We start from the raw sequence: 26,489 nt of genomic DNA on the forward strand, positions 1-26,489 counted from the left end.
CATGTCCAGGAGGAACCAGGGCACGCAGAGGCACCCAGGTCTCTCACACACACAGGGAGCCCTGTCCAGAGGTGGTGATGGGGCCTACGTTTACCTCTCTGGACAGTCAGTCGCATGCAGCAGGGGGCCATGCTATGCACTGCACTAGAATGTGGCCAGATGGCACCAGCGCAGTGGGTCGCAGTTCAGCAGGATCTCAAACTCTGGTCTGGAGTGGTCGCTGAGGGAACAGTGCTCCACGCACACCCCGAGCAAGACAGAAAGGCCCTGTATGAGGCCAAAGGGTTCATGCCCGATGCTGGGGTGGAGTCAGAGGAGGAAGGAGCGCAGTAGTGGCTCCCAGTGGAGGGTTCAAGCCTCCGGGGCAGGGCCTGTGGCTCCTCACGCCCAAGTCCACCTAGCTCCTGGCGCAGCACCGGGCACTGAGCCCCTGCTCACTGGCACACAGGTGCCCAAAAATGTGAGTCAGAATGCAAATTCCCGTGTTGCTGTGGCCCTGATGAATGGTGCTCACCACAGCCTGCAGGAATACCTGCAGTTCTGACACCAAATGGCCACACGTGAACAAGTCCAGAAACATGAGGACAGAAGCCACGTGTGGGTAGGTGGGAGCATGGGGATGTGCAGGTGGGAGAGCCCACAGGGGTAGCATAAGGGTGGGGGGTAGGGAGAGGAAGAGAAGGCTTGGGACTGAGCCTACCGGTGCCTTCAACAGTGACAGCAAAGGGCTTCTGGGTGGCTGCAACTACCCCCTCGCGGGGGTAGCGAGAGGGGTCACTGCACCTGGCCCCAAGCCCAGGATGGTGTAGCAGGTGCGTTCTCGGCAGTGGAGCACAGGCCTGTGCCACCTGCAGCCCCGCAAAGGGCAGCGTGCCCACCCTTGCCCATGGGCTGTGGCAGCGGGGAGCCCTGGAGGACTCGGTGTGTTGCCACCGTTCAAGGCCAGAGGGGTCCATGGTATTCGTGCAGACAGAAAAATATTCACGGAGCTGTTGGGATGTCTGGCATGCCTTTATTCACGGGTGGGAGAGCCACGCACGCTGCAAGCTGGGTATCTATGGGCATGTCTCATGTTGTGGCCCCTGCTCCCCAGCGCGGCACCCATTGTAGTCCCTGTCCCCTTGTGTGTCCCTCATCATCAACCCCCAGCAGGGAGTCCCTTCCTGTTTGAGTACTAGAGGGGAACAAAGCCAGCAAGATGTCAGAAATTATATAACATAATTCTGGGCATGCAAGCCCACTTCATGTTATGGGAACAGTGTATCAGACCCAGTCTCAAGGCTGTGAGAACACTGGTTATCAGACGCCTCCAAGGCTATGGGAACGCTGCTCCCCTTAGCTGCCCAGACACCTGGGTGAGGAAGCCAGACTGCCTCCACTGACCCTACACTTGGGCTCTGGGAAGTCAAGTTTACCCATAATGGGAACCGTCTCGGACATGTTGGTGGCTGTGCCAGGACACTAACGCTGAGGTGCTTCAGAAATCGTGAGGCACGTTATGGAAATGAGACCGCAATGAGCCCAGGACAAATGTCCCCTGGTCCGGGAGCACTGCCTGGCCCCGTGCCTGCCGAGTCCACTGCAGCCTCAAGCTTCCAGACGCTTGACCGGTTGCCCCAGCTTTACTGGTCGAGTTGAGTTTTATAGGCTGATGTTCCGTTCTCCAGACCCCAATATCCTCTGAATTGCATCTTTCTGATGGTTTCCATTTATGCTCAGAGTGTGCACAGCCCCCACCCCCCACCGCCGTCGTGTATTCAAATAGCATATCTCATTTCATGTGGGGGTGGGGGTGGGCGTGGGGAGGGCGGGAAACAGCCACTGCAAACCTGGGAGGGATGGGGGCCGGACAAGCAGGCGAGCGCTCCGTTTGGACTTCTTCCACCAAATCCTTACAATTTGCTGAGTTTTTCGCAGAGTCAGTGGATCCCCGCCCAGGCGGTGAGTCCTAAAGCTTCCTTTCAGGGCAGAACGGGACTTGTGGGGTCGCAGCCAGGCCCCGCCCCTTCCGGGTGCTGTGACCTCGGGCGCATGGCTACACCCATTTGGGCCTTGCGCAGCTGTGAGAGGGGGCTCCTGCCCGGACCTGCGCCGTCTGGGGAGAATAGTACAGGAGATGCCACACGGAAACTACCTAGCGTGCGCCGGGCGCGTTAGAGGCGATGGCATTAATGACAGCTGTTGTCTTCATGTATCTAATCCAAGGTGGCCTCGGGCCTCGGGCCTTGGGCAGCGACGTGCCTGACTGTGAAGGGTCCCAGGGGCAGGGGCAAGGGCTCTGCCCAGCAGGGCTGGGGGGATGAGTCTGGGCCCATGTGGCTTCACGGCAGGTGGAAAGTGAGTGCAGGGGCACCCAGAGTCAGCCTGCCGCCATCCTGGAGACGCCCTTACTGCGGGCTGGGACCTGAGTCTGGGCCCTTGGAGAGGCCTCCCCAGCCTCAGGCCCAGTCTCAGCTCCAGTCCCTGGCAGGGCAGGGTGGTCGGGGGTGGGGAGGGGGGCTGTCTTGGAAGAAAAGAGGAAGTAAAGGGCAACTTCCTGCAATGCCAACCAAGGTCGCAGTGGGATGTTTAATGCCACCTTGAGCTCCTTGATGATTATTTGTCTTTGGTCTCAAATTTCCAGAAAGTTAATGATACAGGAAACTTAAAGACACCTGTTTTCCCTGTGCAAATGGAAATTCTGAAATCATATATGGCTCTATGGTCCTACAAAGAGAAGTTACGCCTTTACTCCCTGGTGTTTCATCTGCCTCCAGAAGTCCTCTGGAAGAGGCAGGTGGGGTGAGCTGAGGAGGGGCAGGGGGAGGGGGCCACCTGAGCACCGTGTGGGGACATAGTGCCTGCCACTCTGCAAGGGGAGACAGGCAGCCATCTCAGCCCCATTTACAAGAGAAGTGCTGGTACCACACTGCAGTTGCCATGGCAATGGGATGCCTTGTGAACTTGGAATGAAATATCGCATCACTTAGGGATTATTAGCTTGTGGGAAAATCAAAGCTGCACTGGGAACTGTCGCTGTGGCTCGCCGTCGCCACCCTGACACCAGCTCCCTGCAGTCCCCGGCGTGGTCACCTGCCAAAACTCGGGCGTTTGGAGGGATGTGGGACGCGGCGTCCCTTTCTTGTGGCAAAATTAGTCACATACCACTGGAGAATGTCAAGAGAGCGGGTGGAATTCTCCGTAACTTTCACTGAGAGTTTAAGTTACCTTCTGACATGGTTTCCTGTTTGTGTACTAGTTGGCACTTTTAAAATTATTTTTCTGACTCGGTTTTCAAATCATGCTTTGTCTCCTGCGCTGTTCAAGAAAAGATTGCCTTTCAGCTGTCACTCACCTGCCAGGGCTGCATTGTCCTGTCGACACAATGTCGTAGTTGGGCAGTGTTCCAAGCAAACCATGAAATTATGGACGACAGGAGCCTGTTAGGGGTTCAGTTCTAGACAGACCTCAGGCTCCTGGTCCTGCACGCTCCTTGTCGGTGCACTCTGGCACTTCCGAAGGGGGTCCCTGGCTCATGAAATCAGAGGAAATAACTTCCATTTTTGACAAAAAGTGAACCATACTATTGGCTCACGAACAAATCTTCTTTTGTTAAGTGTTACTAAACACGTGAGTAAAAACGCAACCTTTTGTTGCAGGTTAGCAGAGCAGCTGGACTTTGCTCCGGAAGAGATTTCTTTTTCCCTGTTGTTACTTTGAGTCTTGTTGCTTCAGGAACGTAAATTAAGCCTCAGGCCTCCAGGGCATTCCCACACTTCCTGCAAGTCTTCCTGCCCTGCTAGGGAAAGCTGCTCACCACTCCAGCTGGGGACTCAGCTTCCCAAGGTGCGTGCGTGAGATGCTGGCACAGAGCCCTGATGGTGGCTAGAGTCCCAGGGGATTGGGTTTCACTCTGTGGGAGAGGTCCCTCCAGCAGGGAGGGGCTGTGGGACAGGGGGACACAGGCAAGCTCCAGGGCACCGGCTTCATCCACCACAAGGTCGCACCACACCTCCTTGGATGAGGCACACAAGCTCTCTGCGCCTCAGTGGCCTCGTCTGTGAAATGGGAATGATAATCGGACCCACCTCAAGGAGCAGTGCACGTAGTGAACGCTCTAAGCAGAATCAGTAGCACACAGGTGGATGGCGATGTTGTTGCAAACCTTAGGGCTCATTCGAGGGACAGATGCAAGAGGCTGACAGACTGCTGCCCACGTGTGGCAGTGCTGTGCACGCGCTAAGAGGTGGGGGTGGCCAATGCTCCAGGGAGCAAACCAGGTGAGAGAAGAATGTGGGCCCTCAAATGTATTTAACGGGTGGCTGGAATCTGACCTCCACGTGACCACATTAAATCACCTCCTGCTGCCTGGCCTTGTGCAAAGAGCTGTCATGAGCCAGCCAAGTTCACCCAGCAAGTTGCTGGAGAAAGAAGAAGAGAACCAAGCACTGATCCCAGGTCTAGAGGAGTTTTCTGGAGTGAATGAAAGGCTCTCAGACACTGTCCACTGAGCTTGAGGGAGGGATCGTCTGCCCAGTGTGAGCAAGGGGTGGTGTCTAGGGAAGGAGCTGGAGAAGAGACAGTCGAGGTGCATCTCAAAGGGTGCAAGAGGGCACCCCAGGTGCAGGCGGGAAGCAGCTGCAGACCTAGGGAAGGGCCAGCAGGCAGAACGCAAGCCCTACAGGTCAGGTGCAGCTGGGGGCAGATGCAGATGGTGGGCGAGGGTGAGCTGAGAAAGGTCAGGGTGCCAGGCCAGGCAGAGTGACCTCAAGCCACCTGGTGTCAGGTGAGCTAGTCATTTCCCAGACAGGGACCTCGAAGCCCAGAGAGCACTAAGTCCCTGCCCCACGTCACAGGCTCTGCTACTGTGGCCGGCCCTTCAAAATCACTCACAGCTGTGGGGCTGTATGTCCAGTGCGGCGTGGTCACAGCAGATGAAAGGCTTCACGCTTTCCCCAGGAGGCTTCCTGGTGTGCAGGGTGCTCGGGAGCCCTATGGCGCTGGGCTGGGCCTCCCTGCTCTCCGGGGGCTCCTCCTGGAAAGCTGGCTCGGCCACCCCACTCACAGAGCCTCCAGACAGTGGAACCCCAGACCACTCCCTCCCCCAGGATCCCTCCCGGATCAGCCAGAGCTGCCAGAAGAGCTGGGGACAGAGCCCCAGGGCCTCTGGGGGACCCCTCCTTCAGCCTGGTTCGGCTCCTTAGCTTGGGCCTCCACCCACCAATCCTCTCTCCTGATTCCATCTTCTTACAGTTGCCCTTCCACTCCTGCCCCACCCACACTCTGCCCAGAGGTCCCGCGGCTCTCCCAGCCCGAGCAAAGGAATCCATCCGCACCCAGCACCTTTCCTGGCCTTCACATTGAGTGTCCCCTGGGGACCACGGCTGTGTGGGCCCTGAGGACCCCAGTACACCCCGGATGCCAGGTCTGACCTTGTGGCATTGACAGGTCCCCGGCACCCCACTCTCCGGACCATCAGGTAGGGCTGCTACAGCCAGAGACACCCTGAGACCCCCAGAGCCAGTGGGAACTGTCAGGGACCACCCGCCGACTCGCAGCATCCCCGGAGGGTCAGCCGGCACCCGTGCCAGCAGCTGTGAGCAGCCAGGCACAGCAGCCCCCGGAGCTCCGGGTCCCCTCTCTCAGTGTCTGCTCCCAGGGTCCGGAATCACGGCTTAAAACAAATGTGTGTGTGCCGTGGGTGTTTCCTCTAGGTTTCAAATCACCTACCCTGTGTTGGTGTCAGCAAAAGTGGGAGAATGTCATCGGTTCAGCACTCGGGGTGCGCTTCACAGAACTGCTGTACTTGGGGTGAATTAATTACACCTTGGTAATAAAAATTGCTAATAAGCTATTGAGCTGAGAAAGCCTCACCCTGCATTGATTCCATTTGTGGGAACAAGCCACAGCCTCAGAGGCCCTGTGGCGTCTCCTGACCTTCCCTGGCTCCTCCTCCTCCTCCTCCTCCTCTCCACCCCTCGGCAGCTAGATGCTGGCAGGCTCCGTCCCAGTGTCCCTCCTGGTGCCATTCATCTCTGCCCTTCCCTTCTCTCCGGGGTGCCCAAAGCATCAGCAGCCCTGGCTGCTTCCACTTCCCCAGCTCCCTCTGCACGCTGCCCACCAGGGTCTGCGTCCAGCTCCTGTCCCTACCGAGATCGTGGCCTCCTTCCTGATGCCCAGTCCAGGTGGAGCCTGCCAGGCCTGCCCTCACCGCATCCCTCCCACAGCGGCGGCCGCCAGTCTTCCAGCAGCCCCTCCCATGGCTTCCGGGTTTAGCCCTCGCTCCTCTGACTCTTCACAGGCCGCCCCTTCCCCAGGAGCTTTCTGTTTTTATTTATGTTTTTGTTAAAATACAGCTAGCATACAGTATTACATCAGTTCCAGGTGTACAGCACGGTGATTTGACATTTGTGTGCCTTACGGCGCCATCGCTACCCTAGGCCTGGGAACCATCTGTCACCAAGCGGAGTGGTGGCAGCAGCACTGACCTCGCTCCCGGGGCTGCACGCTGCGCCCCTGCGGCCTGTTCATCTCCTGTGTGGAGGCTGGACTTCTCGCGCCCCTGCACCTTTTCCCCCACCCCCACACCCCTCTGGCAACCGTTAGTTCTCTGCTTCTGTGTCTGTTTGTGTTTGGGTTTTTACATCGCACCTACAAATGGGATCATACAGCGTTCGTCTCTCTGTCGGACTTCGGTTACTCACAGTAGCTTTTTACACATGCGTCCTCCTCGGCTCGCTTCTCTCCCCACTCCCGCCTTTCTCACGGGCCCAGCCAGGGCTCACGTGCGGATAAGACCCATCTGTGTCTTCACCCCCCGACCATGCCACCCCGTCTCCCACAGCCTGCCCAGCCCCACCCCCAAAGGCCCACGGGCACCTCAAATTCGGTGTGTCCCAGACAAACTCACCATCCCCAGGTTCCCTTTGCCCCGGAATCTTTTCTTTCCTGCACAATGTCTGTCTCGGTGATGGCAGCAACCCCCGCCCACACGCCGAGAACGTGGCCTCTTCCTACCTTCCTCTATAGCTGAGCCCCTACTGCAAAGCCTGCCAAGTTTTCTTCCTCCTCAGTTCTTCACTCTGCCCCTCTTCCCTCCCTCTCCTGCCGCCACATCCGTCCATTCCCCCGACCCTCTCTCACCTGGATGACCTCTGTGACCCCAAGCTGTCCTCCAGCTCCTGGTCAGAGAGTTCTTCACACCCACCCTCCACGTGGCTTTGAGAGTGAGCCTGCCAAGACATAACTGTGGCCGTGGTACCCCGCTGCCTGAACCCTTCCGTATATTCATGGAACAAACATCCTGCCTCCTCTGAGTCGGGTCTATTCCGGGTAGCAGTGGGGACACCACAGGGTGCAGAGCAGACAGGATCCCTGCCCTTGGGACACACACCGTCTCAGGGGAGGACAGATGGAGTGGGTGAGGTGGCACGGGTGCCATGGAGAGGAAGCAAGTCGGGAAAGTAGTGAGAGCTGCTCTTTTTTTTTTATTTTGCTTAAATTTTTTTTATTTTTAACTCTAGTTTACATCCAGTATTGTTCTGGGTTAGTTTCAGATGCGCAGCACAGTGGTTAGACGGTCATGTACTTTACAGAGTGCCCCCCCTCCCCGATATTTCGAGTACCCACCTGACCCCACACACACGAGTTACAGTGTTATCGACTCTGTTCCCTGGAGTCTGCGTCTCTGACTCTTCTCTAACTACCCGTCTGTGCTTCTCAATCCTTTATCTTTGTCACCCACTTCCGCTCCGCCCCCGCCAGTCGTCTGTCTGTTCTCCGTATTTATGAGTGTTGCTATTTTGTTTTCTTGATTTTGTTCCTTACATTCCACATGTAGGTGAAATTATATGGTATCTGTCTTTCTCTGTCTGACGTATTTCATTTAGCATAACACCCTCTAGGTCCATCCATGCTGTTGCAAGAGGTAAGCTGTTGCTCTTTTTATGGCCGAGGAGCATTCCATTTCCTATATGCACCACAGCTTTTTTATCCGCCTGTGCGTTGATGGGCCGGTGAGAGCTTCTAATGTGAGAAGTGACATCTGAGCAAAGACCTGAAGGAGGCAGGAGGTTAGGGAGTGAGGTATTTGCATATCTGGGGAAAGAGCATGCCAGCAGCAGGAACAGCAGGTGCAAGGACCCTGAGGAGAGAGAGCTTGCCTGGCATGTTTGGGCGTCAACAAGGAGGCCAGAGCAAGGAAGGGGAGAGAGGAAGTCGGAGGGTTGTGAAGGTAGGTCATCCACGTAGGGTCTTGTCGGTCAGTAGAAGCCCAGACTCTTAGCCACTGTGCTGTATAGTCTTTTTGTCCCTCTACAGTGCGCACCCGGGGGTGAGGGCACCGTGCTCTTCACCACCACCCTAGGAGCCGTGAGGGTCGGCCATGGCAGGCAGGGAAGGCCCGTCCAGGCACTTGTGGCCAAGCTCCTCTGGGTTCATTTTTTATCGAGATAAACCCACAGGGCCCGAGGACTTCCTCCATGAGCCCCAAGCCGACCAAGGTGCTATCAGAGCTTCTACCAAGAGGAGGGCCCCCCTTCAGTTACAGCTTCTTGCCAGCTTGCCAGCGGGCACGTGTGGTTCACCTTCCTGCCCCAGCTCGCTGGAGCTGACCTGCTCACTCTCCGATGAACGCACGCACCCACGATCGTGTGCGAAACAGGGTGCAGGCAGTCCCCCCATGGTCCCCAAGTGAGGGCGGGGCAGGCCCTAGTTAGAGACCCCATCAGAGGTCCCAGCAGAGCTGGGGGTAGGTTCACACTGAGGACCCTGCTCTGGGGGTATGGTGGGCTCCCAGTGGGGGCAGGGGGCATGGAGTGTGTCGAGGGGAAATGAGGAAGGAAAGGGGCAGAGGGGGCAGGGGACAGGTGACCTGGAGGCTCCGGCCCCCGAGGCTTCTCCCCAGGAGGCTGCTTAAAGGAAGCCCTGTGTGGAGACTGGGCAGAGGGGCGCCCTTGGCTCGGACTGCTGAGAACTGTTTACCGGAGCCCGTGGCCGACACGGGGAGGCTTCCGAGGGTGGTCAGCAGTCGAGTGTTTAATTACTGGGGCGAGGAGGAGTTGATGTGGGACTTCTCTAAGGTTCTCCCCTTCTGCAGCTTCAATTAAGATCAAGGCTCTCAGGTAGCGGCAGCTAAATGACACTGCATATTGAATGTCTGTGCTCAAGCAGTTTATCCAATTATCTGGGTGACAAACCCGGCAGCTGTCAGACCAGCCAGAACTCAAACATGTCGACTCGGGTCCCTGCCTCAAAGGGTTTTCTGCTGACTAACGGGCTGAGGGGAAGGACTCGAGTTTCCTTCTGTACGTGGGGGATCCCTCCAAGGTTCTCCAGCTGCCTGCGGTTGTTCTCGCTTGCCTGAGGGCGACTCGGAGAGCCTGTGTGAGGATGCTGGGTGAGGAGGTGAGCAGAGGCCTGGAGGGCACCCCTGCTTGGCCCCCAGCCCCACCACCCCTCAGCCCGGCCCCTGCAGAGGGTGTGGCTGCCCCACCTCCCCGCCTGCTTTTTTGGACCATGAAGCAACAAGTTTTGAGCCATCTCTTTTTCCCTGTAAATAAAGGGCGAACACTGGCCACTGCGTCCAATTACATGGAATAAGTCAGGGGAGCAGGGAGAGGACGCTGACTGCCGCCCTCCACCCCCAGAGTGACCGCGTGGGTGAGCAGCCCGCAGAGCAGGTTCACCACACACACCGGTGCCCAGACCACACCGAACGTCCCGCACTGGGCCTGCAGGGCCGAGTACTCAGCCAGGGAAGCCCAGGGGCAGGGCCGAGACCCAGCCCTCAGCAGCATCCTGGGGCCCTGGGAGTCCCCTGTGGTTCCTTGTGGTGGGTGAACCTGTGCCCACGGACAGCCAGGTCCAGGCCCCGGAGCGCTCTTGAAGCTAATGAGGGAGCTGGAGTCCCACCCGCACCAGCTGTGGGCTCCGTCCCTGGGAGCCCTGCCCTGCCTGCCTTCTGGCTGTGCTCTGGTCTGCGTTAATGCATGTTGATCACTCATTAGTGAAGGTAATCGCAGTGAAACTACTTCGAAAAGCTCCTCCAAATGCAAGCAGTAAAATCACTTTGTCTGCAGGTAATTAAAATCTCCAGAGGCTGTGAACTCCGGCCGCCTGCTGGCTGTAAGCAGGAGGGCGGAGTGGTGGCTTCTCTTCGCAGCTGGAAGGAAGGGCTCACCTGGTGACCTGGCCGGTAACCTGGCCAGCCTCTCTATTTATGCACCTTCCTGGGGAAGCATTGGTTTCCTTGCCCACTGCCTGTCTTTCAGCCCACGCCCACCCACTTTGAGTGGCAGACCTGTGACCCACAGGCCTGGCCCCCAGTGGTCCAGCAAGTGCCTGTTTGAGCTCTGACCTGCCTCACTCTGCCTGGCTGAATTCTCTGATATTCTCTCTCTCTCTCTCTCTCTGCCCACCACCTCCCTCCCTCCCACTCTGATGGCTCACCCAGTGATTCATATTTCCACTGAAATATAACAAATCCAGTGTCTTTTTTTATATGGCATGGCAGAGGCCCTTGCTTCTACCCACCTCTCCAGGAGCCCTCGTAGCTGATATTTGCGACTTCTCCCCCCTGAGCCTGCCCACCAATGTCGGGAACCCTAGATAAGAGGCGCAGGAGGGTAGGGGGGGTCTGGTAGCTGAGCCTTCCCTGATGGGCGTGAAGGTCAGAAAAGGGACACTGAGAAAGGTCACTGCAAAGCTGCAGAGGAAGAAAGACACCAGAGCGAGGAAGAGGTTTCAGAGGGGACACCTAGGGACAACAGGGTGGCACGGGCGTGGCGGGAAAGGGGCAGCAATGTATTGTCCCAGTTATGTAGAAAGCGAGCTTGTCAGTTCTTCTCCCGAGACCCCCTACTGCAGACTTCCCAGGGGGTCTCTCAACCCTTTGGCCACAAGTGCTGGTTTCGGGGACATTATGACCACTGAGCCCCTCCCCCCCAGGGGTGCTATGTTGTGGCAGTGACCGTGGAGTTAGCCATCACCGCACAGCCTGGGCCGCCTCAGCAGGGCAGGGCAGAGGTGAGCATTAATGGGGCAGGCGAAGCCCCCTGGGGCCTGTTTGGACGAGGATGAGAGAGGAGCTGGCTTCGGCCACACGGAAGGGGGAGCAGCGCCCCTGAGACGCCGAGGAAGTGCGTGCTCTTGGGGAAAACTGTTACAAGAAACGGAAGCACAGAAGACAGCAACTGTGTTCTGCTCTCGAGTCAAGAAAACACGAACTCCGGAGTGAGAAGAAAAATGGGATCCTACGTTGGCCAGGGCCCAGGCAGAGGTCAAATGGAAGCCGGAGGAGGGAGGGGGAGAGTGTAAGGGATCTGGGGTGCAGAGCGCAGCCTCCGCAGAAGGACCTCCCTGTGCCGGCTGTTCCAGCCTCAGGGCGAGGCTCACAGTGAGGAAACCACACACCGCTCTCCGGTGAGAGATGGACTTGGAAACCTCCCCCAAACACACGGCAAACAGAGAGAAAGAGGTCTAAAACAACAGTAACAATGATGTGAAAGAGAGGACAAACAGGTAGGACAGAGACAAAAATGAGCAGATTGGCAACTGGCCACTGTAAAGGCGACCCCGAGCATATCAAAGGGACAAGTGAAGAAGAGTTTTTTTTAATTGCCCTAAACAGAAAGGTTTTTAAGTCCAAATATAACTGCCGAATGTTATGGATTTCGAAAAATTTTTAACTCTATTTGAAGTGTCCAGGCAGAGGGGAAAAAAAAGCTGGTTTCCTATGAAGGACAAGGAGAACCCCTCTGACCTGGGCTCTCCTGCAAGGTGCAGGAGCAGGGAGGTGTCAGAGGTGATATGATTCTGACCCAAGCATCCCACTCTCATTGAACGGGACCCTGGCGTGGGAACAATAGATAGGGTTCTCCGGTGGGCAGGGGCCCAGGTGATGAACCGGTCCTGGATTCTCGGCTGGAAAAAATACTGAAAGATGAACGCCCATCAATCCGGAGACAAGCCAGAGAATTCCGGAAAGATGAGGCCCGGAGGGAAGCGCGGGGACCCCTCCCACGCGCAGTCGTCCAGACAGTTGTTTGGAATGTAGTTCCCTGAAGCGGCAGAGGGAAAAACCCAGTGCAGTCACCCCTTGCCTCACTCGTGGGAATGCAGCAGCTCCTGCGTGATTCTGAACCAAGTGCGTTAAAAAGCAAACGTCAATCAACCCCGCTCGGCAATCTCCGTTAGCTCTGCCTTTACTGCTGCCCGGTGTGGGTCCAGTTCGGGTCCCCAAACAGACGCCCTGGCTGTCCCCAGCCACACCTGGGACTCTGCGCCTGCCTTTGCTGCTGTGTGCAGAGACCGAGCATGGCCGTGGGCTGAGGGGCCTGCCCCAGGTCGGGGCCTTGCTGTGCCGTGTCTCGGTGGCCAGGCTGTTAGGAAGTAGAAGAAAACTCCCGTGTGTCCCGAAGTGTCCGCTTTGAGTGACAGCGCCCTCGATAACCGGCATATGTGAGTGTCCCGGCGACCTGGCCGGGACAAGCGTGGGAAGCCTGGACTGCAGGTTCTCAGTTCCAGTCGGAAACAGGTGGGTAGTCAATGAGCAGAGAATGCGAGAGAGCTGAGCCCTCTTGCAAAAGCAACAACAACAAAAACATTGAGAAGCAAAGATCTGGCCTCTGGGAAGCTGGAGGTAGTGATTAGACCCTCAAGACAGCCATGGGCCACCATGGGGTAAAGCCACCCAGAGCAGAAAAGGGGATGGCCCTCAGGGCAGACTCAGCATGGTAACGGCCACCATTCACTGAGGCCTGCCGGGTGCCCAGCCCAGGCCTGAGGCTTTACGGGCATTGTCGTCCAGGGGCATTTTACATAGGGCCAAAGAGAGGCCCAACATCTTGCTCATTTACTGAGCTGATAAATGACAGCGTGAGTGCTGGGGCCAGCCTTCCTCTCCCTTGGGCGCCTGTGGCCCTTCCAGCAGTGAGGAGGGACTTTCCTGGGGGAAGAGAACTTGACCCCAAAGAATGAGTAGCCAGGCATGTGGGGCAAAGGGCAGCAGCCGATGGAGACACTTCACCAGCTTTGCCAAGTTTCACCAACATCGTTCCTCCCTCCTCCACTCCGACTTGCCATAGGTGACTTGTCAGACACCGTCAGCCTGAAAATTACCTTCCTCTAACGAGACTTGGAGAGAACGTAGAGTTTTCCCCTAACGGACAATAAGCATTGTCCCATTCCAGTCATTTTATTTTATTTTTTTTTTAGAGAGGGGGAAGGGAGGGAGAGAGGGAGAGAAACAACAATGTGTGGTTGCCTCTTGAGCACCCCCTCCTGGGGACCTGGCCTGCAACCCGGGCATGTGCCCTGACTGGGAATTGAACTGGCACCCTTTGGTTCGCAGGCCAGCACTCAGTCCACTGAGCCACACCAGCCAGGGCCACATTCTGTCTAAACCCCAGTGACCATCTCCATTGGCTGTGTGCCGGGGCCACCATGGTGATGAGCCTGTTGCAAAAAAACGGGAAGTGCCCACTCCCAGACAAGCGAGACACAGAGCAGGCGGGCTTGGTTCACAGGGGAGGGAGACACCCACGTTTCCCAGTGGCTCCCTTCTGTCTCTCCACTCCTGCTCCCTTCTCGGCAGTGCTCCCCTCAACCCCCGCTAGATTTTGGTGCCATAACGATCTCATCTGCACGCCAGTCTCGTCTCAGTAAACACCCTCCTAACAGTCTTGAAGGAGCAAACTTTTCATTTGAAGGAGTTTGTGACTCTCAGGGCAGACAGTTGTGAGTGTCGGGAAGGCAGACGAGAAAGGGAGTCTGCAGAGAAGAGAGGCAGAGCCCCGCCCCCGGGCAGCACGGCTTCCCTCCCCAGCGATGGCGTGAGCAGCCCACATGCTCGTTTCCAGAAACAGCTGGCAGGGAGCCGGACACAACCCTGAACTGTGCGTGTCTACAGGCCGGGGAAGAAATGACTCAAAGCAGAGGCCCCTCCAGGCTTCCTTTGGGTTCAGCTCTCCAGGAACTCATTTGGCTGCCATTCTAATTACCAGAATGCAGCTAATGGTTGTGATTTTATACTTCTCGCTCTTCACAAGAGACCAGAGAGTGGATGGGAATGGAGAGCAGGGTAATAACTAACATCAAAAGCCCATGCTACGCGCCAGGCCCAGTGCCGGGTCCTTCCACGCATCAGCCCCGCCCCGGCCCTCAGGGCAAGGACGGTGGTTCGCCTACTTGGCCGAGAGGAAACTGAGGCTCGGAGAGGTTTAGTGTCTCGTCCAAGACCACCCAACTGGGGAGGGGAGAGCTGCAATTCAAGCTCACGCCTGCCTGACATTTTTATTTTAAATTTTAAATGTTGTCTTTGCTCCAACTGCTCTGCCACTTCCATGGTACCCATAATGATTTTTATAATTACCTAAAAAAACAAGCCTTGGAAACCATCCGACTTTCAGAGCACTCAGCGACTCTCGTTCAGCGACTTGGCAGATCGCGCCCGTGTTCCTACTCCTCCGAAGGAAAGCTTTTTGCACGTGGAGCTGACGGTCACCTGGCTGGTAGCCACTCCTGACTTGTCAGAAGAACAGTGATGTTTTTTTAAAATGTTTTTCCCTCCATTGTCCTTGCCTCCTCTGCTGTGCGTGCCCTCTGTGTGAGTGATGATCGGGGAGGAGGCGCCGCTCGGGCCGAGGGTTGGTGACGGGTAGAAACGGGGCAGGCGAAGCGGGAGGGACAGGGCCAGTTAAAGCGTGGAGCAGGCTGTGAAGTCAGCGCGGGGAGCCACAAGCCAACTGCCTTTTTCCCAAATGTGAAGTTCAAGGTGGGGAGAAAGCCGCAGAAGTTGAGTCTGGAGAAGCCAGGGCTACCCCTGGAGGATCAGGGGAAGGGACTCAGGCTTTCTCCTGTAGGCAGGACTTCGGGGGTTTAAGCAGTCTGGTATTTAGGAAGGTCCCCCAGCATCTTCATGGGGAACGGCTGGGGTGGGCCGAGAGGGAGGCACGTGGTTCATCCAGCAGAGAGATGCGGGGCCCGAAACACAGGAGAGGGCCAGCTGGGAAGCCCTCGGGGCCAGTCTGTTTGGCAGGACCAGGGACTGCACACACAGGGAGAGGGAGGCGGGGTGCAGACGTACGTGGCCCCAGCCTGGATGGACGTGGCCGCCTTGCCCCCGAGATGGGGACACGGGAGGGGGAGCCACGTGAGCACTGGGAGAGGGAGGCCCTGCCCTCGGGTACAGCTTCGGGGAGCCCGAGGCTCTGTGGGGCGGCGGCCCGGGTGGGGGAGTGTTCGGCGCGTACGACAGCCTGCTCTCTGGACGTCAGCCTAGGAGGGGCTGTCCGACATTTCTGAGATGGCAGAGTGAGCCCTTCCTCCTCCCCTACTGCACTAGAGTTCTGCGAAGGAACAACCAATGGGAGGCACACACGTACACGGAGAAAGAGGTTTGCTGTAAGGAAAGGGCTCGCATGAATCTGGAGGCTGGGAAGTCCCAGATCTGCAGGGGGCCAGCGGGCAGGAGACCTGGGGGAGACCTAATGTGACTGCGTCCGAGGACACCTTAGTCTGGGAGCCGCACACCTCGCCGGCCAGCTGCAGGGCTCAGAGAAGCAGGAATCAACGTATGGGATCCGCAGCCTTGGTTGACTGGAGCACTGAGGGGCTGGGGGGCGCGGGACAGGGAGTGGCAGTTCCTCCTGCAAATGGGTAATGAAGTCTGCAGCAGGAGACGGTCTCTTAGTGAGGAAGGGGCCAATTACCAGAGCAAATGTTTGTGTCCCCACTGAGTGATGGCCTGTCTGGTCTTCCCCCAGAGTCCCTCCCCCCAACCCCAGGCCTGGCAGTCAGACAGGCAGGTACTCGACTTAAGTTAATTAGAGAAAAACTCCTTCCAGGGCAGTGGGCACTGCTTTGTCATTTCATGGGACTGAGGTTTGTTTTAGACGAGGACCTTTGCCTGACCCCAAAAAGATACACCCTTCAGACTGGTTCCCCCCTCTTCACTCCCACCCCCTGAACACTCTGTGGCTAGGGATTTCTCACCAGGGGATCTCAGAGCTGGATGCCAAGGCTGGAGTCTAAGAACCCAGGAGAATTCCAGCAGGAGGGGCTGTGCCCATCCAGCCCCATTCCCCGGCAGTGGGAGGGCAGCTGTTGGCCCCAGCAGCAGCGGTGGTGGTGTCAGGGGAGCCCTGCTAGGGGCCGTCGTCAAGGCCTGGGCTACAGGGGGACCAGGAGGGCTTGTGGGGTTGGGCCACAGGAGAGGCTGGGCCTGGGGGGAATCGGAAACCCCAAGTAGGGCCGAGGCGGGCTGGGCGGGGCTTGCTGTGCGGGAGACGAGGTGGCCACGCCCCCGGATAGACTCCTTTCAAAGGGCAGGGCAGTGATGTGCCAGTGACGGCTGTGTGAGCACAAGCCAGTCCTGCTGAGGTCGCAGCCAGGTTAGAGTGGGGGAAGCTGGCTGAACCCCCGCCAGGCAGTCTCCCCGCCTCCCCCTCCCCGCCGCCCCTGCCCCTCATCTTCTCACAGCCCCCACTTTCCCCCCCGCCCCTCTCCCCAAGAAGCCTGACTCATGTGCCCACACGTTTCTAAAACAAGTGGCTGAAAAATAACATGTTTCTCAGTGAAATGGGTGACACAGCGACTACTTTGACCTTTTTAACAACTCAAGCGGTTTCCCGGGCATTTAGACACAGCTGAAATGGTGAGCGGTCCTCGCGCCTCCGGACACGGTGGCCCCGCGTGACACAGGGATGGAGCCGCTGCCCGCTGGCTCCTCCAGGCTGTCCCCTTCCTTAGGGGCCAGCGAGCGTGTCATTTGTTAGAGAACTCCCTCTCTCCACTCCTTCAGTCCCAGCCTGGATCACAGATAAGTGACTGACTCAGCCAACATGTGAATTACTCCTCAGTGCCGTTGCCCCCAGTTTTAAGTGGGAGGAGGAGGAGGGGACGACAGAAGCGAACAGTCAGGCATGGAGGTGGGCACCATTCCCCCGTCGAGAAGAGGCGCCTGAGGTCCCGGTCAGGTTTGCTGAGCAGTGCAGCCCAGGCCCCCATGAAGGGTGCTTACTCATGCTGCACACCCCACGTGGGCCAGCGGGGCCTGGCCCCGTCACTGCAGCTCCAGAGTCATGGCGCTGGGCGGGGAACAGGAGATGGAGGGCTAGGGGAGCGCTGGCTGGCTGGTCCCTGGGGCCCCCCTCACACCATAGTCAGCCCCGCAGGTGAGACCCCGTGTGTGAATGGGGACACACACGTCCCTCCAAACAGGGGCCCGGCTGGGAGGGCACTGGAGGGGCAGTACTCCCCATTTTCCGGCAGGTCTGGGCCCCTCTCAAGTGCTAAGGGAAGTCCCCAGGGAGGCTGCAAGAAGGGAGGAGCTCCTGGGTTGAAGGCTACAACTTCTGTCTGGCGCCTCCGAAGACAGCGCCCCCCACAGGTCGCTCTGGGCCTCCTGTTATTGGGTCCGAGTTTAACGTGAGGCTCCCCAGGTACCCGCAGGTGCGAGCAGGACCGAGGAGAACGCAGAAAGAGGCTGTTCCTCCAAGTTTCCTTCTAGAGCAATTTGAAGTTTTTAGCATAACAAAAGCAATTACATCAATGTTGCACAAATTGCTTCTTAATGACCGAATTTTACATCCCTGAAACCTCCAAGTGTTTGAGAGTATGCACGAAATTAATATTTATACACAAAACCGAGAGAATTTGCACTATTTTCCAAGGCTTCTGCGCTGGGCCGGGTGAGTAAACACAGTGCACAGAAACCTAAGTTCCTCCTCTGTCTTGTGGTGCAATCGTGACAGACTAACCGGGGGTGCAGGTGATACCGCCGCCCACTGACATGTGGGGACCAGGTCTGCCTAGCTCGCGGCAGCATCCTGGGCGTGGCACCGGGCGGGCGTGGAGTGAGCCAGCGGTAAGCCCGTGTGCAGGAGCGGGAGGGCTGGCGAGGCGGCAGACAGGAGCAAGCCTGCTTTCACCTTGGTCCGTAGAACAGCGGTTGTGGACTGCGAGGCCGAGAAGGGGCTGGGAAAACCCCAGCAGGGCTCAGCGCTGCTGCTCACACACCAGGGTCACCTGCAGCAGGCTGTGCGTGGGGGTCACAGAAGGTCTCCCCCTTCCTCCAAGGTCAGACCCTGCACGTGGTGTGCCCACCCGCAGCCCTGACCCACGGCATAGTCGTAGCATTGGGAAGGGAGCCGCTTGTTGAAAACAACCTTTTTCTTAATGTTTTATTATGGAAGATGACACACAGGCAGAAGGGGACCCAACATGTACATGTGCCATTAAAAGAACAACCATGCAGAGAAGCGCTATGGTTTAGGAGTCGGGCTGGGCCTTAGAAACGCCCCCTCCCCTCCGTGCCGCCCCACCGGGTCCTCCTCTCTGCCCCGGGGCAGCCGCCGTCCTCAGGGACACCTGGATCCGCGTGTCCTGGCTTCGTTCTTTAAATCATCACCTCACCCAAGTCAGTGTGGAAACGTGCTTTGCCTCCTTTTATTTCTGAACTTCATACAAATGCAGCTGTGTTGTGGATGTTCTTTTTTGATTTGCTGCTTTCCCTCCTCCACGTGTTTGTGACACTCACCCCTACTGAACAGAGCTGGCGCTTCCCCCTTCTGTGTCCGTCCCGGTGCCTGCGGGCACAAGCCCCCCGTGCTGCGTCCGCAGGCAGGGTGCTTTCAGCCTTCCTCGGTATTTTCCAGGGTCGTTGGCCAGTTCATCCCGAAAAGAGCACCGCACGACACTCCCCACCCTGCACAGGGCTGACACCAACGACAGCTAAACACCCGCTGTTTTTGCCGGTCTGGCGGGTGTGCAGTGGTCCCTCGTTGTGGTTTTAATTGATAGTGTCCTGATTACTGGGGAGACTAAGCATCATTCCATTAGTTTATTGACCGTTTGGTTTTCCTGTTCTCGGCAGTAACCGCCCGGCCTTCAGCACATTTTCCTGTTCAGTTGTTTGGCTTCCCCCTGTTCATCTGCGGGCGTTCGTCATGTGCTTTGGATACTTAGTCCTAGTTGGTTACGTTTATTGCAAACTTGTTCTTCCAGTGATGGCTGGAATGTTCACTTTTGGTTCATTTTAAGGATACACGTTCTTAATTTTAACGTAGTTGCATGTATCGAGTGTTTTCCTCACAGTGCAGTGTGCACACACACCGACTCCGCACACTGGCACCGTAAGCTCACACACTGTCATCGGCCAGTTTCATCTCAATTTTTTAAAAATCTTTTCCCTTGTGGTTAGTGGATTTTGCACCTTTCAAAGTAAATCCTTTCCTGCCCCCAAGGCCCTACACCATTCTATAACATCTTCTACTTCATAATGTTGCCTTTTACATTTACTTTTTCTTAATGTAATCACTGTGTTGAGGTATAAATCACATTGCCATTCAGTTCACCCACGTAAAGTGTGCACTTCAAGTTTGTAATGTGGCCACAGAGCTGTGCAACCATCTCCGTAGACAACTGTGAGACATGTCCTCCTGCGGCACAGGGAAGCCTGCCCCCTCCCCCACAGCCTCTCCCCACCACTCCCCCCCACCCCCCCACTGGCCCCAGGCAGACACTAATCTGCTTGCTGCCTCAATAGAGTTGCCTGTTCTGGGTGATTCAGGCAATAAATACATGGTCCTTTGTGATTGGTTTCTCTCACTTAGCACAATGTCTTCGAGATTCGTCCATGTTGTCGCCTGTATCATACCTCATTCCTTTTTGTTTGTAGATAAATCGTCACTGCCTGTACGAGCGTATACCAGAGTTTATCCACGCATCAGCGGGCACACATCTGAGTCACTGCCACTGCTGGGCTGTTAGGAATATGCAGCTATAAACATTTGTGTACAAGTTGTCATGTGGTCACGTCATTTCTCTGGGGCAGGAACGTGGGAATAGAATGGCTGGGTCCTAGGTAACTCCACATTTGGCCTTTTGAGGAACTGCCAGACTGCTTCCCGAAGTGGCTTCACCAGTTCACAGTCCCGCCAGCAAATTCTGAGCGCTCCAGTTTCCCCCTGTCTCTGCCAACTCTTGTTATTGTCTGTCTTTTTAAGTGCAATCATCCAAGCAGGCGTGAAGTGGTATCTCATGTGGTTTTGGTTTGCATTTCCTTGGTGAATAATACTGAACATCTTTTCATGTGATTATGGGTTCTTTGTATATCTTCTTGGAAGAACTGTTTATTTCTACCCTTTACTCATTTTTAATTGGGGAGTTTGTTTATTACGGAGTTGCAAGAGTTCTTTCTACATCCTGAACACACAAGTCTCTTACTAGATACATACTTTGCAAATACCACCTCCCATTCTGTGGGTTCTCTTTGCACGTTTTTTGTTATCCTTTGAAGAACAAAAGTTTTTTACTTTGATGAGGTCCAAGTTATCTATATTTTTCTTTTGTCAGTTATGCTTTGGTGTTGTATTTAAGAAGGCTTTGCCTAACCCAAGGTCACAAAGATTTACCACTTTTTCCCCTAACAGTCCTATAGTTTTAGCGTTTATACTTAGATCTTACATCCTCTTGCATTTGTTTTGAGGTCATGTTCGCAGATGTCGTGAGACCGAGGGCCATTGTCATACTGTCCCCGGGCGTGTCCGGCTGTCCCAGCATCGTCTCTTTTGAAGACTGCTCTTTCCCTTTGAACTGCCTTGCGCTCGTGTTGATAGTCAGCCGACTGTAACTCTGCAGGCCTTGTTTCTGGACTCGGTTCTGTCCCACTGATCTCTGTGTCTGTATTTATGCCGGTGCCACACTGTCTTGATTACTGCGGCTTCGTAGTCAGTTTTGAAGTCAGGAAATGTGAGTCCGCCAACTTGGTTGTTCTTCTGAAAGTCTGTTTTGGATCTTCTGAGTCCATATGAAATTTTGGATCAGCCAGTGGGTCAGCTGGGATTTCGAGGGCGTGGCATTGAATGAGTCGATCAGTTTGGAAAGTATCACCATCTTAACCGGGTTAAGTTTCCAATCCATGATCGTGGGACATCTTTTCATTTATTTGGGTTTTCTTTAATTTCTTTCAACATTTTTTGGTCATTTTTGGAATACAAATTTTGTACCTCTTTGGTTAAATTTATCCTGAGTATTTTATTCTGTTTGAATCTGTTGTAAATGGAATTGCTTTCATAGTTTCGTTTTCAGAATGCTTATTACTAATGTATAGAGAGATGCAATTGAGTTTTTATATTGATCTCATGCCCTGCAAACTTGCCAAACTCATTTAATAGTTCCAATAGTTTTTTATTGACTAATTTAGGATTATCTATATTAAAAAATAGTGAGTGCAAGTAAAGATAGTTTTGCTTCTTTCTTTCTGATCTGGGTGTCTTACATTTTATTTCCGTGTCTAATGGCCCGGCCAGGACCTCCAGCAGCACAGTGAAGGCAGACGCCCTGGCCTTGGTCCTGGTCTGTATTCCGTCATCGCTGCTGAGTGCGATGTTAGCCTTGGGTTTTCCACGGGTGTCCTGTGTCAGGTGGGAGCATTCCCTTCTATTCCTGTTCTGTTGAGAGGTTTTTTTAATCAAAAGACAGTGTTAAATTTTATCGAATGCTTTTTCTTCTACTATTAAGATGATTATATGGTTTTCTTCTTTTTCTACTGATATCGTATATTACATTAATTGATTCTCATATGTTAAACTAACCTTGAATTCCTTGGGTAAATTCCATTTGGTCATGGTGCATGATCCTTTTAATATGTTGCTGGAATTGGTGGTTAGTATTTTGCTGAGGATTTCATTGCATCTATAATCCTAAGAGACACTGGTCAGAGGTTTCATTTTTTGCAATGTCTAGTTTTGGTATCAGGAAGCCTTCCCCTCTCTTCTGTTTTACGGACGAGTTTATGAAGAATTGGTACTGACTCCTCTTAAATGTTTGGTAGACTTTACCAGTGAATCCATTTGATCCTGCGCTTTTCTTTGAGGGACATTTTTGAATAATTAATTAAATATTTTTACTTGTATAGATTTTCTATTTTTTCTTGAGTCAGTTTGTGTTTTTCTACAACTTTGTTCAATCCATCAGTATCTAATGTGTTGCTATACAGCGGTTTATATGATTACCTTCCAATCCTTTTTTACTCTGAAAAGTCAGTGATGTCCCATCTCTCACTCCCATTCGTAGTTATTTGAGCCTTCTGTATTTTTTTCCTATGAGTCTAGCTAAAAGTGTTGTCAAATTTGTTGTTGTTGTTTTTTAAGGAAACAGCTTCTGATTAATTTTCTCTATTTTTCTGTTCTCAATTTCACTAATTTCTAATCATTATTATTCTAATCATTACTGTTACTTCTGTTTGCTTTAGGTTTAGTTTGTTCTTCTTCATCTAGTGAGTTACCTACCGTAGGTTAGGTTATGGATTTGAGGTGTGTTTCTCTTTTAGTGTGGGAGTTTGTAGCTGCACATCCATTCCCTCTGAGCCCTGTTTCAGCTGCGTCCCAGAGGTTCCACGTTGTGTCTTCATCCTCTTTCCTCACAGGGCGTCGTCTCGTTTCCCTGTGGATTTCTCCTCCGACCCACTGGTTCATGCCCACACATCTGTGAATTTCCCAATACTCACTTGTGATAGTGGTTGCTGGTTTCACTCCATTGCTGTAGGACAACATATTTTATGGTATTTCTGTTCTTTAAGTCTCACAAGCCTTGTCCTGTGGCCTAGAACGTGACCTGTCTTAGAGACTGTCTCACGTGCCCTCGAGGAGACGCATGTGCCGCCATGGCCGGGTCGAGCGTTTCCCAGAGATGCATTAGGTCACAGCACCACGCGAGTCCTCTGCTTCCCAGTTTACCTCCAGTGCCGTCGTTCTCTTCGTCGTTAGAAGTGGGGTGTTGAAGCCTCCACTATTGTTGTCGATTTGTCTTCTTCTCCCTTTAATTCTGCTAGTTTTTGCTTTTTGTATCTGGGAGCTCCATTGTTAGGCGCATATGTTTTATAATCATTAAATCTCCCAGAAGAATTGATTCTTTTATCATTACAAAATGTTTCTCTTTGCTCTAGTGGCTTTTTTTCTGTTTTAAAGTCTATTTTGTCTTATATTAGTGTAGTCACTTTGACTTTCTTAGAGTTTCATTTTTTATTCTTTTTCTTTCAACTATTTTTCTCTTTCATACTAATGTATATTTCCTGTAAGCAGCATATATTTGGTTCTTGGTATTTTTATGCTGTTTGACAGCCTCTGCCTTTTGATTACATTACTCAGTCCATTCACATTTGGCATTATTATTGATGTAGTTGGATTTACATCTGACATTTTACTTTATGTTGTCTACATGTCTTGTGTCATTTTGTTTATTTCTCCTTTATTGCTTTTTTTTGCATTGAGTGATTCTTTTTTAATAAAATATTTTAAATCCTTCAATTAAATTTTACTATATTTTTGTAGTTATTTTCTTAGTGGTCACTTTAGGCCTAGTAATGTTAAGTCTTAATTTATAAGAATCTAGTTCAGATTCATAGCAAATTCCAGTGGGATAGAGGAATGTTACTGCTGTATACCTCAGCTGCACTTGCTTGGAACTTAGCCTATGCAACAGGGAACTGGGGGTGAGAAGTGCTGGTGTCCCCCGTCCCAGACAGATAGAGTGACTGGGAGCTTGGAGGGAAGGAGCTCTGACTCCTGGGCCACTCCCGTCCACAGTGGACCTCCCGCACTCGGAGCTGGCAGGGAACAGGGGTCGGCAGGCCGATGCTAAAGTAGGATGCACTGTTCTTACTAAGATCTAGTAGATTGTCCTGGAAAAAGGATTCTTCGTGTGTTGCATACTCTTAGGAGACTTTCTGGGCACTTCAAATGATTGGTGTTTGGTTTCTTTAATCATTTTACCAGTTATGGTCACTTCTCAGGGGACACAGGTCTACACGCTCCTCATGCCATCCTTCCAGAAGTGGAATGCCGTGTTTATTTTTCAGTCGACCCGGAAGCAACGCTTCGTGACTGGTGTAAAGTGAAAACCATTGGGGGGTTCGTCTTCAGTTTTGTTTGTTTTCCCACACGGATGCCAACTTGTGCCAGCATCACCAACTGAAAGGTCCGTCTGCTCCCCCAGTGGCCAACAGTAACACCTTTGTCTAGTAGCGGACGCTCGCATTTTCGGTGCCCTGTTGTGGCGCCCTTTCTTCTGTTCCACTGATCTATGTCTATACCAATACCACTCGGTCCTCTTTCCCAAAGCTTAATAATAGGTTTTTTTCTTTTTTCATTTTTAAACATCAATGTGTGGTTGCCTCTCGCACCCCCCCAACCTGGGACCTGGCCTGCACCCCAGGCACGTGCCCTGACTGGGAATGGAACCAGCAACCCTTTGGTTCACAGGCCAGCACTCAATCCACTGAGATGCACCAGCCAAGGCCAATGATAAGTTGTGATATCTCCTAGGGCAAGCCCTTGCTCTTCCTCCTTGAGTGCACTGAGGCATCCTTGGCTCTTCACACCCATCTGTGAATTGTGGAATCAGCTTGTCAAGTGTGCGTGTGTGGGGGCACACATGTGCACACACCCTGGTGGGATTTTTATATGTTTGCATAAATCTACGGGTCATTCCAGAAATGGAACCTCGCGTTCATTTCACAGCTTGCCTGGAACTGGTTTTGTGTGGCTGGTATGAAGTGCAGGCTGGGTTCTATTCTTTCCCCACATAGATCCCGACTTGTGCTAGCGTTGTTTATGAAAAGGCCCGCACTCCCCCGGGAACCTACAGTCACGCCTCTGTTTTATAGCAGATGCTTATTGTTTCAGGGGTGTTTGCAGAAAGGAAATGGGCCTCTTTCCATGACTGCCTTTTAACCACAAACGTAGTGCATCTCCCCACTCGCTTACATCCGAATACCCATTCGTGTGGTCCATGTGTCTGCTCTCTGGAACGCAGAGCCTTCCAAGACTCAGAACATTTTTACTGCCCCCACTCCTTTCTCACAGGAGCTGGGCTCACTCTGAAATGTGTCACTGTGAGAAAAACAAATTAACCTCCAAGTCTATGCGTGACAGAAAGCCAGGTTTGGGTGGCGGTGGCTAATGGATCAACCGTACCCACCAGGAGCAAGAGTAGAGGAAGGCAGGATTTTGTCACAAAGGAGCGCCTGCTTTGAAGCTCCTCCACCACTTTTTACTGGCTGCTTTGCCTCCTTTCATGCTCTCCCCAACATTCCAGCTGTTTTCTGATGATGGGGAGCTGGCGTGAAGCTTTGCTATTTCAATCAAAGCAGGAAGCCTTTGATTGGGGGCTTTGAAGAGTAACCACTGTTGTTTTCTTTTTATTGCTGTTGTTTTTCTGATTACAAAGGTATTCTGTGTCATTTGCAGAAGACTCAGGAAATACAGAAAGGCTCAGAAGAGAAAATAGTATTTATTTACCTTCAGAGAATACAATGGAGAATATTTTGGTGTATAACTTTAGATATGTATATGCTCACATCTCCCCAACCCCCACCAGAATACCACTTTATAACCTGGTCTCCTCACTCAGCAATAAGTCAAACCGTCGCTTTCTTAGAGAAGGGGCTGGCAGCCCGGGCAGGGCAGGTGGGCTCAGGAGTCCGTTGCAGGATAAGTCGGCTGAGAATTCCTTGAGGAGAGGCAGGGTGTTGAAATCGGAACAGCCCTGAAGTTCTGCTTCGCACAAACATTTCTTCATCATGTGTTTGGCCAGGCTGCGTGCCAGCTCCCCCGTGGAATTCGGCCCACACATTGTGGGAGGGTTGACTCCTGGTTTTGATTGGCCTTGCATTCCTTCCAACTCTAAAAGGCAGGGATTCCAAGATGTCCCCTCCCTCTGTGGCCCTATGCCCCCTGCATGGTCACCGCCTACATGGCAGGTCTGAGGATGCTTTGTTTAACATTCCACCGAGAACACGACTGGAAGGGCCGGTGTTTGCCCTGGACAGCGATGCTGTAATCCCGAGGCTTCTGTGGAGGAGGGGGACCTGAAGGCACAACGTGAACAGAGAAGAGAGGGCGAACTCGCAGCTGTCTCTGGTGACATGTCTTTGTGCCCAGACTCCGGCGCAGGGACCCCGCTCCCCTCAGCTCTGCCACTGAAATGAGCCCCCTCTGAAAGGACCTGTGGGTGAATAAAGGGGTCTCCGTGATGACTGAGGAGAAAATGACACAACTGCATTTTGTTATACAGTGAACTCGCCGTGACCAGGCCAGTGAGCCTGAGCATGAGGCAGCGGGGGGAGCAGAGCCTTGAAATCGCCCTTTCTAAGCTGCCACCCAGGGGTGGTGAGCTCAGGGCTCCCTTGCCCAAGAACCTCTGGCTCAGGTCCAGCAGAGGCAAGAGATGTGGCGCCCTCTGTCCGTGCTGCTGGGTATGCTTGGCGCCGGGGGAGAGGCTTCCTGTGCTTCTGGAAGGGTGGGGATGGCCTCAGGCTCTGTGAACAGCTCTGTCCAAGCCGTGGAGCGTGGTGCGGTAGGGAGGGCCAGACAGCGTTTCACGCTGAGATTTGGGGGACTCTGCTGCTTGGGTGCTTGTGCTGGACACTCTCCTTGGAGCCCCACCTAGGGGACCGAGGGGCACGGGGGCCCCATCTCGATTGTACAGCCTAGGGTGTGGTCAGGGCA

The 26,489-nt window shown here is 53.9% G+C and overlaps 1 protein-coding gene across 1 annotated transcript in view; it reads left to right on the plus strand.

The window, feature by feature from the left end:
• FSTL4 (follistatin like 4) overlaps positions 1 to 26,489 on the plus strand; it is a 350,947-nt gene that overhangs the window by 174,907 nt on the left and 149,551 nt on the right. The window lies entirely within an intron of this gene.

Source organism: Phyllostomus hastatus, unplaced genomic scaffold (assembly GCF_019186645.2).
Source record: "Phyllostomus hastatus isolate PE091 unplaced genomic scaffold, TTU_PhHast_1.1 phas_contig_150, whole genome shotgun sequence".
NCBI classification, from domain to species: Eukaryota; Metazoa; Chordata; class Mammalia; order Chiroptera; family Phyllostomidae; genus Phyllostomus; species Phyllostomus hastatus.